The sequence below is a fragment of the Pelodiscus sinensis genome, chromosome 6, assembly GCF_049634645.1.
Source record: "Pelodiscus sinensis isolate JC-2024 chromosome 6, ASM4963464v1, whole genome shotgun sequence".
Lineage (NCBI taxonomy): Eukaryota > Metazoa > Chordata > Testudines > Trionychidae > Pelodiscus > Pelodiscus sinensis.
This window is the reverse complement of record NC_134716.1, coordinates 102225271-102240740: the sequence shown is the minus strand read 5'-3', so window position 1 is coordinate 102240740 and position 15470 is coordinate 102225271. Positions and strand designations below refer to the sequence as shown.

General features: G+C 42.5%; 1 protein-coding gene across 2 annotated transcripts in view; it reads left to right on the top strand.

Annotated features, from left to right (window-relative positions):
- The first annotated feature begins 219 nt into the window (after positions 1 to 219).
- Positions 220 to 15470, top strand: part of GHR (growth hormone receptor) — a 208044-nt gene continuing 192793 nt past the window's right edge. For both annotated transcript variants that reach the window (XM_075932500.1, XM_075932494.1), the window contains exon 1: positions 220 to 380. The gene's annotated coding sequence lies outside the window, so the exon portion shown is untranslated. The remainder of the gene's footprint in view (positions 381 to 15470) is intronic.

Genomic DNA, 15470 nt, shown 5'->3' with positions numbered 1-15470 from the left:
GCTGATAAAGGTAAAGTTTAGTGAAAATACAAAGGAAAAGTTCTAAACTAATAAAGTGACAAACAAATATATCACACACAGAGGGTAAAAGTAAATCTGGACACTTTAAGAATTATTATAAAAACAGATCAGAAATATATAAAGAGTCACAAAGGAATCCAGCCACCTTCAGCGTATATATACCTGTCATATTAACAGGGGTCTAAGCTCAGTGAGGAGATGTTATGAGACTTATGCAATTTGTGGGAGGGAAAAGCAGCAGCAGCAGTTCTGAACCCATCTGGCAGTACTCAGATGCAGAAGAAAATTTAGAATGAAGTGAAACAGACATGGTTGACTGAAGAGAAGAGACATAAAACAGGTTAAGTACATTAAAACAGGTAAGTGTTATGAAACTTTATACTTTCAATGGAGTGTGGTACAACATTTAAAGAAAGTGATAAATGGCATAAAGAGATAACAGCTAAACAGCAAATATTGATATATCAGTGACTGTAGAAAAACCTGACACAAGTAAAAGAAGAGCAGAAGCAGATACTAATTTCCATAGTGTTACTCCAGATTTGCTGTCAGTGAGAATCTTGATTTGATCAGTCATAGTTTGGAACCAGAGGAGAAGAGCCAGTATATTTCAGGATTAACATGCTGAAGTTTGATTTTTATTTTACAAATATAAGCCCTCATTCTACTTGAGTTCTGCATCAACTCAACCAGCTTTAAAACAAGCTATTTCCTTACATGACCATGTGAGTTCTAGCTGTTTAGCAAAAAACATGGAGTCTGGTGTCACTTTAAAGACCCTAGATACCCCTGTCAATATTCCATGTGGTATTAGGGGTCTCTGCATTATCTCTACCATTCCACACTTGGCAGCATTAAAGACTAACACAGCTACAATCACAGGACCTGTGAAATCCACAGTTGGGGAATGTGGAGTTGAAATGGTCATGAATATTCTTCATAGGTTCTGTTCTCTTAAATAACTAAGTCTTATTTATATTTGTTCTAAAATTTCATGTTTTTTGCACTGAATTCTTTTACAAAATTAAGGTATATTATTTAAAGCATAATTCATCTTTGTTAGTTTGCAGCTTCAGCTACTGAGTGCTTTGCAGCTCTGGAAGCAGCTAATTTCTTGTTACTGCCAATGATATACAACTCTCAGAATAAGTCACAAACGAAATTAATAGTTATTTTGACAATGTTATATTCCTGCATGTACAGCAAGCACCACACAATTCCGAATAGGCCACAAAAAAAGCAAGGTCAGATAGAGCACATTACAACAAAATACTATTGGAGACTCACTCTTAAAATGCTCTTTCAAAGCCTCCATGAACTATATAGCTCTACATCAAGATCTTCTAATAGCCCTTCTGTCTTCCTGATCAAACTCAGCAGACAGCCCCTGCCCCTCAGCAGAAATGTTCCCTCCTTCATGTTACATATATTATATGCAAGACCCAGCAGGCTGCTGTAACCATAGGAATATTTTTATTGCCGTGGTCCAACATTATGAGTAAAACAACATCTGTGACCCTTCAGTAAACCAAAAGCACAGTTAATGGTCATTTTGCACCTGCTGAGCTGGTAGCTGAATCATTCCTGGGTGCTGTTGAGATGGCTAGTGTATGGCTTTCTGAACCAGGGATCACCCAGCATCAGTACTGGTATTTCAACATTCCAAGTGGTTATCCATTGGTCAGAAAAGAAAGTCGCTGCCTGCAGCTTTTTGAAAAGTCCTGTTTTCTTAAAGATGCAAGTATCATGGCACCTTCCCTGACCAGCACACACTGATGTCAGTGAAGTGTCCTCAGTGATCCACCAGTGTTTGCATAACCATAGAGAAAGTAGCTCTTTCTGTTGATGTACTCTCTGTCAAGGCAGTCTGGTGCCAAAACAGGGATATGCGTGTTGTCTATCACTCTGCTTTGCAGTAATGGGGTTGCACTCATCTCTTGCACACACACACAGGCTGAGTGTGGGTTCTTGCACTCTCTCTGGCTGTGTCTACATTGGCACCCCTTTCCGGAAAAGGGATGCTAATGAGATCAGTCGGAATTGCAAATTCCGCGGGGGATTTAAATATCCCCCACAGCATTTGCATTTACATGGCTGCCGCTTTTTTTTGGCTCGGGGTTTTGCCAGAGAAAAGCGCCAGTCTAGACGGGATCTTGCGGATAATAAGCCCTTTTCCGGAAGATCCCTTATTCCTACTTGAAAGTAGGAATAAGGGATCTTGCGGAAAAGGACTTATTTTCCAGAAAATCGCGTCTAGACTGGCGCTTTTCTCCGGCAAAACCCCGAGCTGGAAAAAAGCGGCAGCCATGTAAATGCAAATGCCACGGGGGATATTTAAATCCCCTGCGGAATTTGCAATTCTGAAGTGTCTCATTAGCATCCCTTTTACGGAAAAGGTTGCCAGTGTAAACACAGCCTCTGTGTTTAAAGAGGCTCTTTGGTGACTCAGCCCACCAGCAAGTCTCACACAGTCTGCGTGCAAAATAAAACAGACCCCTTTTGGGGTACCACTACAATAGGGCCTTTCTAAGCCCTGGTCTACACTAGGGAGTTACTTCAATATGACTCCACTTATTCTGAAATAACAAGTAGACTGTCCAAACCTGTTATTTCAAAATAGTTATTTATTCCCCGTTATTTATTCTACAAGGAATAACTTATTTCAAAATAGTTATTTTGAAATAGCGGTGGTATGGATGCTCCACTGCTGCTGTTTTGAAATAACTACTCCCCAGAGTCATTCAGAGTACAGTAGAGTCCCGATTATCCGACCTAAACGGGACCGAGGGGTGGTTGGATTAACAAAAATGTCGGATAATACAGAAACTGGTATGAAATCAGGTTTATTACTTATTATTCTACAGAACATCTAACATAATAGAGTACAGAACATTTAGTATGCAGTATGGCAAAACGCTAAAGTTATTGTTTAAAAAAATTAGCGATTGAAGTTTGTTTTCCAGCTTTGTTTCTCTTTCTTGCGGCGAGGTCACACCAGCGTCTCAATAACATAACATCACTAGCAGTTGCCTCCCCTTGTTGTTCAACGTAAGCCAGTGCCGCCTCGAGAGCCTTGACCCCTTCGCTATGACTAATTCTCTTAGTTTTGTCATGTCATTTGTATCTTCATCTTCATTGTCATTGTCATCCCGATTCACCAGAGCTATTATGTCATGGTCAGTCAGTTTTTGTTGCTTGTCTTTCTCCATCCATTCCTGTATATCATCATCATTCACCTTTTCACAGCCTGGAATTTGTTGTAACAAAGGTAGCAGGTTATCACAATTTTCTTGCACCATTTCTTGTATGTTTTCATCTTCTGAAAGTAACTTTCTCCATGATCTTGCCAGAGTTTGTGGTTCAATCTCTTCCCAGGATTGTGCAATCCAATAAATAACATATTATATGTTCACTGTCCTTAGCTTATCTAGCATACCATTTCCATCGTCTATCGCCTCAATGAGCGTAGTTAAAAGCTTACGATTATATTTTTTCTTTAACGCTTCAAGCACATCCTGGTCCATAGGCTGACACAACGAGGTGATATTACGAGGAAGAAAAATCACTCTAATGTCCCCACTGATCAGTTTATCCTCATGCAGATGAGATGGCGCATTATCAATGACAAGGATTGCTTTCCTCGGTAGGTTTAGCAAATTCAAAAATTGTTCTACTGAAGGAGGAAATTCATTGAAAAACCAGCCTTGGAAAATTGATGAATCCATCCATGCATTCCTCTGATTCCTGTATGAAACTGGTAGAGCAGTAGGTGCTATGTTTTTGAAAGCTCATGGGTTTTTTGCCTTTCCAATAAATGTGAGTCTTAGTTTGTGGTTACCAGTAGCGTTACTACAGGCACTCTTTTGCTGTGTGAACCATAAGAACAATGCCTCACTCACTTTTTCATATTCACATTTTTTCATCATTTTTCTGTCCTTCAGTCCTGCACTTGAGGGTCAATCAGAGCACCACTTTTCTAACTCAGGGTATGTCTACACTACCCTCCTAGTTCGAACTAGGAGGGTAATGTAGGCATACCGCACTTGCAAATGAAGCCCGGGATTTGAATTTCCCGGGCTTCATTTGCATAAGCGGGGAGCCGCCATTTTTAAAACCCCGCTGGTTCAAACCCCGTGCAGCGCGGCTACACGGGGCACGAACTAGGCAGTTCAAACTAGGCTTCCTAGTTCGAACTACCGTTACTCCTCATTTCACGAGGAGTAATGGTAGTTCGAACTAGGAAGCCTAGTTCGAACTACCTAGTTCGTGCCCCGTGTAGCCGCGCTGCACGGGGTTCGAACCAGCGGGGTTTTAAAAATGGCGGCTCCCCGCTTATGCAAATGAAGCCCGGGAAATTCAAATCCCGGGCTTCATTTGCAAGTGCGGTATGCCTACATTACCCCGCTAGTTCGAACTAGTGGGGTAGTGTAGACATACCCCCCCTTCTTTTCCTCTTCCAGTCACCAACTGTAATTCACCCCACACCGAGTTCAGATGCATTTTTTAGCATGGACTCGCCTTTGTCTATTCTCTTTAATGCTTCAAGTTTTTGTTCAATGGAAGGGACCATTTTTTTTCTCTTTTCATATGCCGTGTTCCTTAAACAATAAAATTATACTACAGTAAGAGGAACACGCAATTGGAAAAATGAAACACAATCACAGCACAAACATAAATCACTGGTGCAGAGGAACAAACAAAGCTACGACCATGGCGGTATGTGATGCATGGAGGTGTAAATAGCATGTTGAATGACTATGTCGGATATACCGGAAGGTCAGATAATCAGGACTCTACTGTAATTACTCCCAGTGCTTCCTGAGGCTCTAAGTTGAGGTAGCATATCCACATTACGGGAGCCTGCCTCGGACTGATTTCGAGGCTTCCCTGTAGTGTGGTCATGCTATTTAGAAATAGTTATTTTAGGAGTTATTATTTCTAAATAAGTTATTTCAAAATAAAAATCTCCTAGTGTAGACATGCCCTCTGTTCCCTCTAATGTCTCTCAGTTTGTCCCCACTCCAGAATACAGCAGTACCCCCAGGGCTTCCTTCCTGGAGGCAAAGATTTCACCCTCTCAGGGCCCTTCAGGTTGCAGCCATTTGGCTGGGCCATTTTAGTCCAATCCCCCCTCTCCCTTCCTGGAATGTCTAAGATCCAGGGCACTTCCCTCAGCAGCTAATAGGAGGCTATAGGGGGACCCAATCCCACCCGCTAATCAGGGCCCCAGGGTCCCTGTAAATAGCAGATGTCTACTATAGGTTGAATCTCTGAACCATGGATGTTCCTGCGCCAGAGCGCCCCGGTGGCTGGGAGTAGAGCACAAGAGAGTTTGCAGCTGGGAGCTCTACTGAGATGATTGCTCTGGGGCCAGGAATCTAGCTGGGGATGATAGCGCCAGTAGAGTCGGCAGTAGCCTGATCAGAGATGAGAGTCCTATTCATAGTTTTTTTTGTGGAAATACAAATCAAAAGCTCTGAATGGGACACATCCAGCCCTCTTAATTAGCTTCATTAACACAGATCCTACAATTGACAGGTAAACATGTTTTGCTGTTATATATAGCTTTGTTTTTTTATTAACACTCAAACTCATTAAATGAAGAGGATTTTACCCATGAAAGCTCATGGTTCTATATATATAGAATATATATTTTGTTAGTCTGTCAGGTGACACAGCACTACTTGTTGCTTTTAAAGTTACAGACTAACACGGCTACCTCTCTAAGGTTTGATTATAAACAAAATACCTGTGCAAGCAGCTGAAACTCTGTTTCAGTTAAGAACTTCCTCTAGAGCCAGGGCATGCACTTTAAGCAGACCTCAGGAATAAAATCCAGCATTTCAACCTTTAGGGCAGGCCACTGACTCCTCCCTCAGCAGGAGGCCTCAAAGGACATCTCTGTCACACTTGTATATCTGAAGTGCTGCAGCTATTGCTCATCATCCCAAATCTACATTAGATGTGATCCCACCAGTCATTGCTCACTTCTCAGGCCCAGAAGCAGCACTCCAACATCTGCAGCTGCTTCATGAATGCCACTAACAACCTTGAATTGGTTCTCACTATGTCCCACATCAATCTGTCCTCCAAAAAATCATTGTGTTCCCCACTGATTCTGTTCTTCTTGTGGCTCTGGGAATACTATAGAATCATGCGTCCTGTGCTTGCAATGCTCATGACAATAGTTCAGACCGTGCAGACTCCATGCATCTGTCAGGATAGTGGACAGTGAGGAGGTTTGTGGGATTTCAGAAAAGGGCATAAAACTTAGGCAATACAGGTGGCATAATGGGATGGAGACAGTTGCAAAGTGAGATCTTGACTCTTGCTTCGAGTCATCCCTGCATTACTTGTTTGGTCCCATCACATTGAAAAAACTTCTTAAAAGACTTCTTAAAAGTGCATTGGACAATAGTGAGTTACAAAATAGGATATCAACCTATTGTGCACCTCAAGATATGCCACGGCAAGCACTTCAGATGAGTATGTGCTGTGCTGATGCAAGGAGACAAAATATGCAAGCACACACATATTAACGGTTGCACCTTCATGTAGGGTTACTATGGCCAGAGTTTGGCACCTAGATTCTTATATAATGCCTGGGGAGAGATAGGTGTCTTAGGCTACATCTAGACTGCAGGCTTCGTTCGAAAGAAGCTTTTTTTCGGAAAAGATCTTCCAAAAGAACTTTGTCTGAAGGAGAGCATCCACACACAAAAGGGCATTGAAAAAGCGATGCGCTTTTTCGAAAAAGATCATCCAGACTGATTGAATGCTCTCTCACATAAAAGGCCACCTGGAACCACTTCACGCAGGGCTTTAGGTCACCAGTTGCTTCCAAGTGCTGGTGCTGGAGCCTTGCTGAGAGACGGGATTAAAAGGACCCCCTTGGACAGCCATTTTTCTGCTTCGGCTATGTGCTTGCTACCTCTTTGAGGGACAGCAAAGCTCTCACAGTGCCTGCTGTGGTTGCCCTGGGTTTTTTTGGATGCCACAGCTTTTTCCTTTGAGCCATGAAGCCAGAGTTGCCCTTGGGCCTCTCTCCCTGGGTGCAGGAGCTACATTTTGGCAACTACAACCCATTGCGGAGAGGTGTTTCTGGAGGCTGGATGCCAGTTCGGACCAGTGGGACCGGCTGTTTTTTCTGACAAAACTCTGTAGTGTAGACTTACCCTCAGACTCTGATCTAAATTAAATATTGAAATAAATATTAATTGGGCCAAAGAGGTGGCAGCTTCCTATTCAACTCCTTTTTCCCACTCAGAAGGTGGAGGAACTTGTCTTGGGTGTTTCCCACATCCTGGCTGAGTACCCAATTCACAAGGTGAGTTTTTGACACAATGCACACAGTACCATGAATGTATTTGCCATTCCAAAGGTCTTAGCCCTGAGAGTAAAAAAGCTGTTGTGATTGTTAATACAGGGCACATAGAAAGCAGGGTTCTCTATCATTGCAGATTGGTAAGGGAGCCTCCTTTTGCATTGCCAAATGATTTATGAGACAATTTCTGTAGGAGCTATTTCTAGATTTGGCCTTCACAGTTGGCTAGGTATATAAGAATCTGTTTACAAGTGTCAGATCAATGGAATTCAAGCAAGTAAACATACAGGGAACTAGATAATCATGTCTGCTAATGCTTCACTTTGAGTTTAGAAACAAAAACTAACTTTTTATAAATGTATCTGACTTTTGTGTCAGGTAAGTTAGAATATGAATGATTTTTCAAGTGACTTCAGAGCTGATTTATTAAATTAAAAACCACTATGCATTAGTCATATGCACATTTATCACTACAGTGATAAATGAATACCCAGTTTCACTTCTCTGCAGTCACAAGGAGGCATAAGCATGAAACTAGTATACATAACTCAAAGATGAATATGCATAACTCAAAGATGCTTTTTGCAAAACAGGTCATATAACATCATTTTTAAAGTTACAATCTTCTGAATCAATATATATTCCTATTTGTGTGTGTGTATCATTCTTGTAAGTAAAATTAGAAATATGAAGCGTGAATTGCTAAATGTGCTTATAAGGGCCATTTGTAATATTTTAGGAACTTAATGACTCAGTATTCAGATCAATGACTTGTGAATGGTTTTACATTTCCCGTAAGCTCAAACTGTGGTTGGTCCTAAAAAGACATGTGACCATGCCACCTAGTACTGGAATCTAGTACTTCTCAATGAGGGTGAGGAGATTGAACAAAGGGCTCCCAACCTGGGAAAAAGGTCTATTTAAGGAATGGAAAGCACTCAGGTCCTTGTCTCCTGCTGGCTTTTGAAATTGCCTCTCCATCCTTGGAAGATACACATGAAGAAAGCTGGAATCAAGGAACTGTAACAAAAGGGTGAGAGCACAGCTGCTGGGTCCAGGTCAGAGAAAGATCAACTCTGGCCTGAGATAAGAACAACTGCTTAGGGTAAGAATATGCAGGTAACAAGTTTTTTAGTGACTTAGAATTATTTTTTGTTTATTTTGGCTTAGTAACTTATTTTGAATTGTCTGTTTTCACTTGCAATCTCTTAAATCCTATTTCTTATACTTAATAAAATTACTTGTTTATTATCAAGCCCAGCATAAATAATTTTTATCTGGGAGGAAGGAGCAACCACTGTGTATATCTCTTTCATTGACAAAGTGGGTGAACATCTTTATGGGCTTTCTCCATGTAAAACTTTTACACGGGGTAAAATCGATTTATCTGGGAGTTTGGTCCCTTTTCGGTCATACATATGCAGTGGCATAGCAAGGAGGAGGGGCCGTTGTCCCCGGGTGCCTTGTTAGGGGTGGCGCCAATTTATTACCCCTCTGGTCCCCCTGTCATCCCTTGGCTCACCTGCTCCTCCTCTGCCAGCCGCCGCCAGCTGGAGCCTCCTCACTGCCTCTCTGCCCCCAGCCTGACCCTCCTCCATCTCTGCCAGCAGGTTAGTGTGTGCAGGGGCCCGGCTCCAAACTGGAGGGCTGAGGGAAGATGTGGTACAAGTCCCCCCCCCCCCAGGGTTGGGCTCAGCCATGCACCAGGTTCGGGACCCCACCGCACAGCGTGAAGGGGGTTGCAAATGTTGCCTTTGTCCCTGGGCACATAACAGCCTCGCTATGCCTCTGCTTCCGTTTGGGCAGGGGGTAATAGATGCTTATCTCTACCTTCAGTCATTTCATACTGTGTGCCCCATGAAGCAAGTCTGTTAGCGTGCTAAACATTCAGAGAAAGTGATAAATAATCACGAATTCTACAGGAAGGAAAACACAGCAGCCTACTCTCAACTTTTCCCCGGAATGGCTGTGTATTAAGATGTTAGGTGTGAGCCTGCATGTCTGGTAGAGCTGTGCTGCCTGCTGCTTCCCTTTTACCAACTGGTACAAAAATTCAGGCTGCAGCTTCTCAAAAAATGAGGAGTCACATTAGTTCAAACCAAGGGGTTTGATTCGAACTAACGCAGCCCAGAGCGCACTTCCTGGTTCGAATCAGCTGTTGAGCGGAGTAACGCGCTGGCGAGATCGTGCTAATGAAGTGTGGGATATTTAAATCTCTGCTTCATTAGCAATTTCGGTCACCTACATTTGCATCCCTAGCTTGAACTAGGGAGCAAGTGTAGATGTACCTTAAGTCAGTAATGAAGCTGTTGACCAAACCTGATTCACGGGGGACCCTTCTCAATATGCCTTTCCAACTTGGCTGTGAACCACTGATAATTTAGAGCCCTGAAAACCATGGATTTCCGCTTTATATCCATGGGTATCCACATCCACAAATGTGCATGCAGATATCCATAGCTCACTTTTGTGAATATGGATGTGGGTGTGGATACAAATTTTGTATCTAGAACCCTGCAAATTTGAGGGTACCTGCTTTATATCTGTGGGTATCTGCATCTGTGGGTACTCAGGTCTCATTTTTGCAGATGCAGATACAGATACAAATTTTGTATTCACGCAGGTCTCTACTGATAACTGTTCTCTGTGAACTAATTTCCTGCCAGTTAGACACACATCTTATAACAGCTCCATCTAGGCTGCATTTCCCTAGTTTGTTTAGGGGGTAGTCAGGTGAGACACTACCCAAAGCCCACATTTTCTGTTATCCAAAGCCAATATTTATTGTAATTGTTTTCCCCCCACATGCCCTCATCAAATAATGGGCCTATCCAGTGCTTCGTCTTCCTTTTGCTTCTAAGAATGTTTTCTTCTTACCATTTATATCTCTAGCTAGTTTAATCTTATTTTGTCTCTTGATTTTTATAATAGTTCTGATGTTTGTTTACCTCCATGCTTTTTAGTTTGTCCTGTAGTTTGCACATGTTTTGGGACTCCTTTTTGAGTTTCAGATCATTGAAGAGTTGCTGGTTAAAGAAATCCAATAAAGGGAGATCAAGTGAAGCACCTCCTTGCCAGGTACCACTGATCCAGTCTTAAAGGAAGTCAGGCTCCAGTGAGATTCAAACTCACAAGCCTGGATTTATAAGGCCAAAGCGCTAAACCCCTCAGCTATGGAGCCAAAATGCTGAGGTTTGTCCCTATATGGCCATGTAAGTGATGCTATGTCTGCCATGCTCAACCTCTCTGGCTAGTTACTGATGTCCAAGAAATTACAGCAGCTCACCAATAGGTCACCAGAATGGCTGAGTGGTTAAGGCATTGGACTTAAGTTCCAATAGACAATGTGTCTGTGTGTGCTTGATCCAGCTTCTGGTAGGATGTGGCTCTTCTTGACTGCTGCTCTCAGCTGCTGACTTTTGGGAATTTGCCAAGCTTTATAAGTAAAGCTCTTCTCACACAAATCCTTTCAGTGGAATAACTGAACAGCAGTGTAACCATAACTCTCTTATGAGGCTCCTGTGAGATTTGGACTCACCACCCCTGAGCTATGGAGCCACAAACAGATAACCTCTCTCTCCCACTCTCTGTGACACTTCACTTCCCATTGTCAGCTGAGGATCGATCCTCAGAGTACATCTACACAGTACATCTACACACTCTGCAAGATCTCTGCACAAGGCTCTGCCTTTAAGCTCATGGCTACAGGCCCTGGGCCGATGAGTCATCTCTCCTCCCCCCAAGAGAGAACCTCCTAAGCTTTTCTGCAGGAGCAGAGAAGAAGCCTACAGTTATAGGCAGTGAGTTATATGAGCCAGTGATACCTGTGCTCCACCAATATTTTGGAACATGAGCCAGGATCCACCAGTGTTAGGGCTTGTATTTTCAGATACTTCCCATTCATGGGATGGACTTGGACAAACACCCCAGGCTCCATGTTTCAGAGGGACATTAGGTCCAAGACTGGACTTGGAAGCTTGCTTCTGAGAGAATGATAGGGTTTACCATTCACTCTTCCTGTGAGCATCTTCCATGGGCTAACTTAGGCAATTCCCCTCCTAGAGCACTGGTGTTTGTGGATTCCATTCTTAGGAATCTAAGAATTGTTCCCTGTTCATTTGCATAGGTGCCAACTAAATGTGGTGGATTGCAGTGATGTCTTTGCAACTTTTTAGGCATCTGAGCTCTGATCTACACCGGGGCTTTATTTTGAAATAACCCCTCTTAGGTTGAACTTACAGCCGCTCCCCGAGTTACGACCACTTCCACTTACGACCATCCGCACTTACGACCAAAGCAGTCATAAATGTGGATCCGAGTTACGAACTGCGATCTGCGCTTATGAACAGCATAGTTGCCATGTAACTCTATGGGGTCCGAGTTACAAACACTTCGAGTTATGGACCAAGTGTTGGTCCATAACTTGTTTGTGACTCGGGGAGTGGCTGTATAAGCGGAGTATCCAAACTATCAAGCCCGGTTTTTCAAGCTGGTTATTTAAAATCTGTACACCTGCTTTTCTCAGGGAATAACACTAATTTACAAATACTGTAGTTATTGTGAAATAGCATTAATGTGGATGCTGCAGTGCCACTATTTCAAAATAATTACTCCCAAGAGTAATTTGAACTGCTTCCTGGGGCTCTAAGTCAAGATAGCGCATCCACATTAACGAAGCCTGCCTTAGACTAATTTCAATGCTTCCCTGTAGTGGGGACATGCTATTTCAATGTCTAAAACTGGGAGTTATTAAGTTGAATTTAGTTATTTTGAAATAGTTTCCTAGTGTAGACATGGCCTAAAATATAGGTACCATGATTCACGGTGTTGCAATATGTTAGTGTTTTCATGAATTGCACTATAAGTACTGATCTCTGTTTAGCTAGCATCGAGGCAAACAAATACATACTTGTAACTTTGGAGGTGGGGGAATGGGAGGGATTTCCTAGAGAGTTTATGACATAGCAAGGAACAGAACTGTACCCTCTTATATATATTCAAAGCCACAATACCACTCTCTTTCCCCTAATAACCTTCCCTTTCATACCACCCACTCTTCATTCACATGTGTCTTTATTAGGGCCAACTGGAGAGAGGTGTCATACTAATCAAAAATCTGAATGCACCCTATGGTAAAATTACAATATCAAAAAACATGAACTCATGGAGTAAAAAAGAATATGAACGATGAATAAAACAAGAGTGTGTTCTTGGTTTATTTACATAGTGGCTGTGTCTACATTGGCACCCTTTTCCGGAAAAGGGATGCTAACGAGACAAGTCGGAATTGCAAATGCCGCGGGGGATATTTAAATCCCCCGCGGAATTTGCAATTCCAACTGATCTCATTAGCATCCCTTTTCCGGAAAAGGGTGCCAATGTAGACACAGCCAGTGTGTTTAATATAAAGGAAAATAGTTATGACAGTTTCTACTAATGGTGCCTCACTCCAGAAAAACAAAATGATACTGGGCCTGCATCTGATCTCACTTAAACTGGTATAAATCTGTATTATTTAACTTCACTGAGTTCAATGGAGTTATATCAGTGTATAAAAGCTTTAAACCAATGCAAGATCAAAATTAGGCCATAATGTCTCATGGGACATGAGAGGCAGAGAGGGGCTTACAAGTATTTGTAATGGCTAAGGTCCTGTAAAGAAATTAGTGTCTACATTTGAAAGAGATGCATTTTTAATTATGCTGGCAAATCTCGCCAGTGTAGACAAAGTTATACTAACATAAAAGTGCTCTTGCAATATAGAATAGTCTAATTCAGAAAAGCAAAATGATCCATCCTAGTATAAGGCCTGTTAAACCAGTATAATTGCCTCTACAGTAAGGCTTTAATAAGCATATCTGTGTTGAGAAAAATGGCACTCCAAGCTGATATAGCTATGGAGGGGGAAAAAAATTAAGTGTAGATCTGGCCTTAATGTTTTTAAAAAGTATAACAAGTTAATCATGTAGAAAATAGTGGCATTCAGCAATAACTCCACTAGTTAAAGACGAGATTCTGATATCGTTTGATACATTAAAGTGAATGGAACTACTTGTGGAGTAAGATGCTCTTGATGTGAATAATGGTTTCAGACTCTAACCTTTGATGCGATTAGACATCTCTGTGCAGCAACTATGCAATATGAAAATCATGCTCTGTCATCTTTTTAAACTACTGTACATTGATTGTTCTGTAGCATGGTACAGGGAGCAAAAACAATCCACAGTGCTGACATGTTAAGAATGGGTACAGGATGAAAAATCAAGTATACAGAACAGGAAAAGGTTGAACATTATCTTATTGAGTGGGTGCCCTTATAGGATGTGTCACTGAAGAAAGCACTCAAGAAAAAATGTTGTCAGAATTGGCTTCTTTCTTTATTGTGCATGAACAAGACTTACTCATTTTGCCCAGCTTTTTTGCAAATTGAAGAGGGGTTGGTTGGAGGATAGGATGACACAAGAGAAAAATATAATAGGTATACTCCATGAAAGCCAGATATACTAATGTAGGAAGCGACAAAGAGGGTAATTGCCTCAGGTTCCAGCAATTCAAAAGGGCCAGGGGTTCCAGCCACCACTGCTGCTAGGCCCTTTAAATTGCTGCCAGAGTGCTGCACCGTGTGCTCCAGAAAGTGCTAAAGACTGGGTGGAAGGAATGCCACACTCTGGGTAGTGCTGAGGGCTTCCTGGAGGCCAGTATGGTGTGCTTGGGGCAGCACTGAGGGTTGGCTACCCTTGGCTCCACCCCTTTCACTTGAGGCTCTGCCACTTTTGAGAGTGGGAGCAAACACCCCATCCAGGGGCCCACAAAAGCTGTTGGTGTCCCTGATGAAAGCTTAAAAACTCAAGTCCTGATTTTAGGTACCATTGTGACCAACAAAAACCTCACTTGGCTACAAGCTAACTCTGTGGGCACCTAAACTCAATTGACACCTAAGTTTTTTCCTCTGGGCACTGCTGCCTCACTCTTGGCATCAAGTCACACTCCCCTGCCTGAGCATGGGCACTTCTGACAGGAATACAGATGCTTGTCTCTTATCTAAACCCCAGAGTGATTCACAAGATCAGCATTCAACTGCCTAAGTGACTCACAGAGGCCCAATCTGGTAGGTTTCTGAGTATGCCTATGGACTACAGGAAACTTCACACAAACAGCCAAGGGAGAAAATAACTTCCTCTACTTTCTTAGAATCTTTATCCTAGTAGACAGGACACTTGCCCAGGACATGGAAAACCCCTGCTCTAGTTCCCCCTTCTCCTGTGGGGAAAGAAATAATTTGAATAGGGTTCAGTGGTCATCTCAAGTGAGTGTGCTAGGCAGTAATCTTTCTGGCTACGTCTACACTGGCCCCTTTTCCGGAAGGGGCATGTAAATTTCACCAGTCGTCGTAGGGAAATCCGCGGGGGATTTAAATATCCCCCGTGGCATTTAAATAAAAATGTCCGCCGCTTTTTTCCGGCTTTTAAAAAAGCGGCGGACATTTTTATTTAAATGCCGCGGGGGATATTTAAATCCCCCGCGGATTTCCCTACGACGACTGGTGAAATTTACATGCCCCTTCCGGAAAAGGGGCCAGTGTAGACGTAGCCTCAAAGTATGTCACTAGTCCAATTATTTTTAATTAAAATGGAACATTTTAATAGGGGAAACTGGGAGAGCCCCCATGTCAGGCTAGTCCATACCCTTTTAATTAGGGCAGTCACTTGAGAGGTGACTGATCCTTGCTGAAATCTTCTCCCCATCCAGAGAAGGGGAGGAAATTGAACTGGGGGGGGAAGGGGGGAGGGTTCCTACATCTGAGGTACATCCTGCTACTAAACTAAAGAGGAAGCTCTTCCCCCAGCCATTATGCTTTAGGTTCCACATAATTTAAATGGAATGAGTGTCCCCCAGTCCCTGCACCACAAGTAAAGCTCTGCACTTCCCACAGCCCAGACTTTAGGTATATATCTCTGAGAATTGGGTGGAGTTTAACATACACTTCTCTAGGCAGTATCTCCCATTGACTAGCCTACTGACTTCATAGATTGCATTCTCAGATAGGTCTCTCCCTATTCACTGTGTAGAGAGCCTAAGCACCTAACTTTGTTCCTTTCTAGGCAACTAAAATTTAGGTACTGTG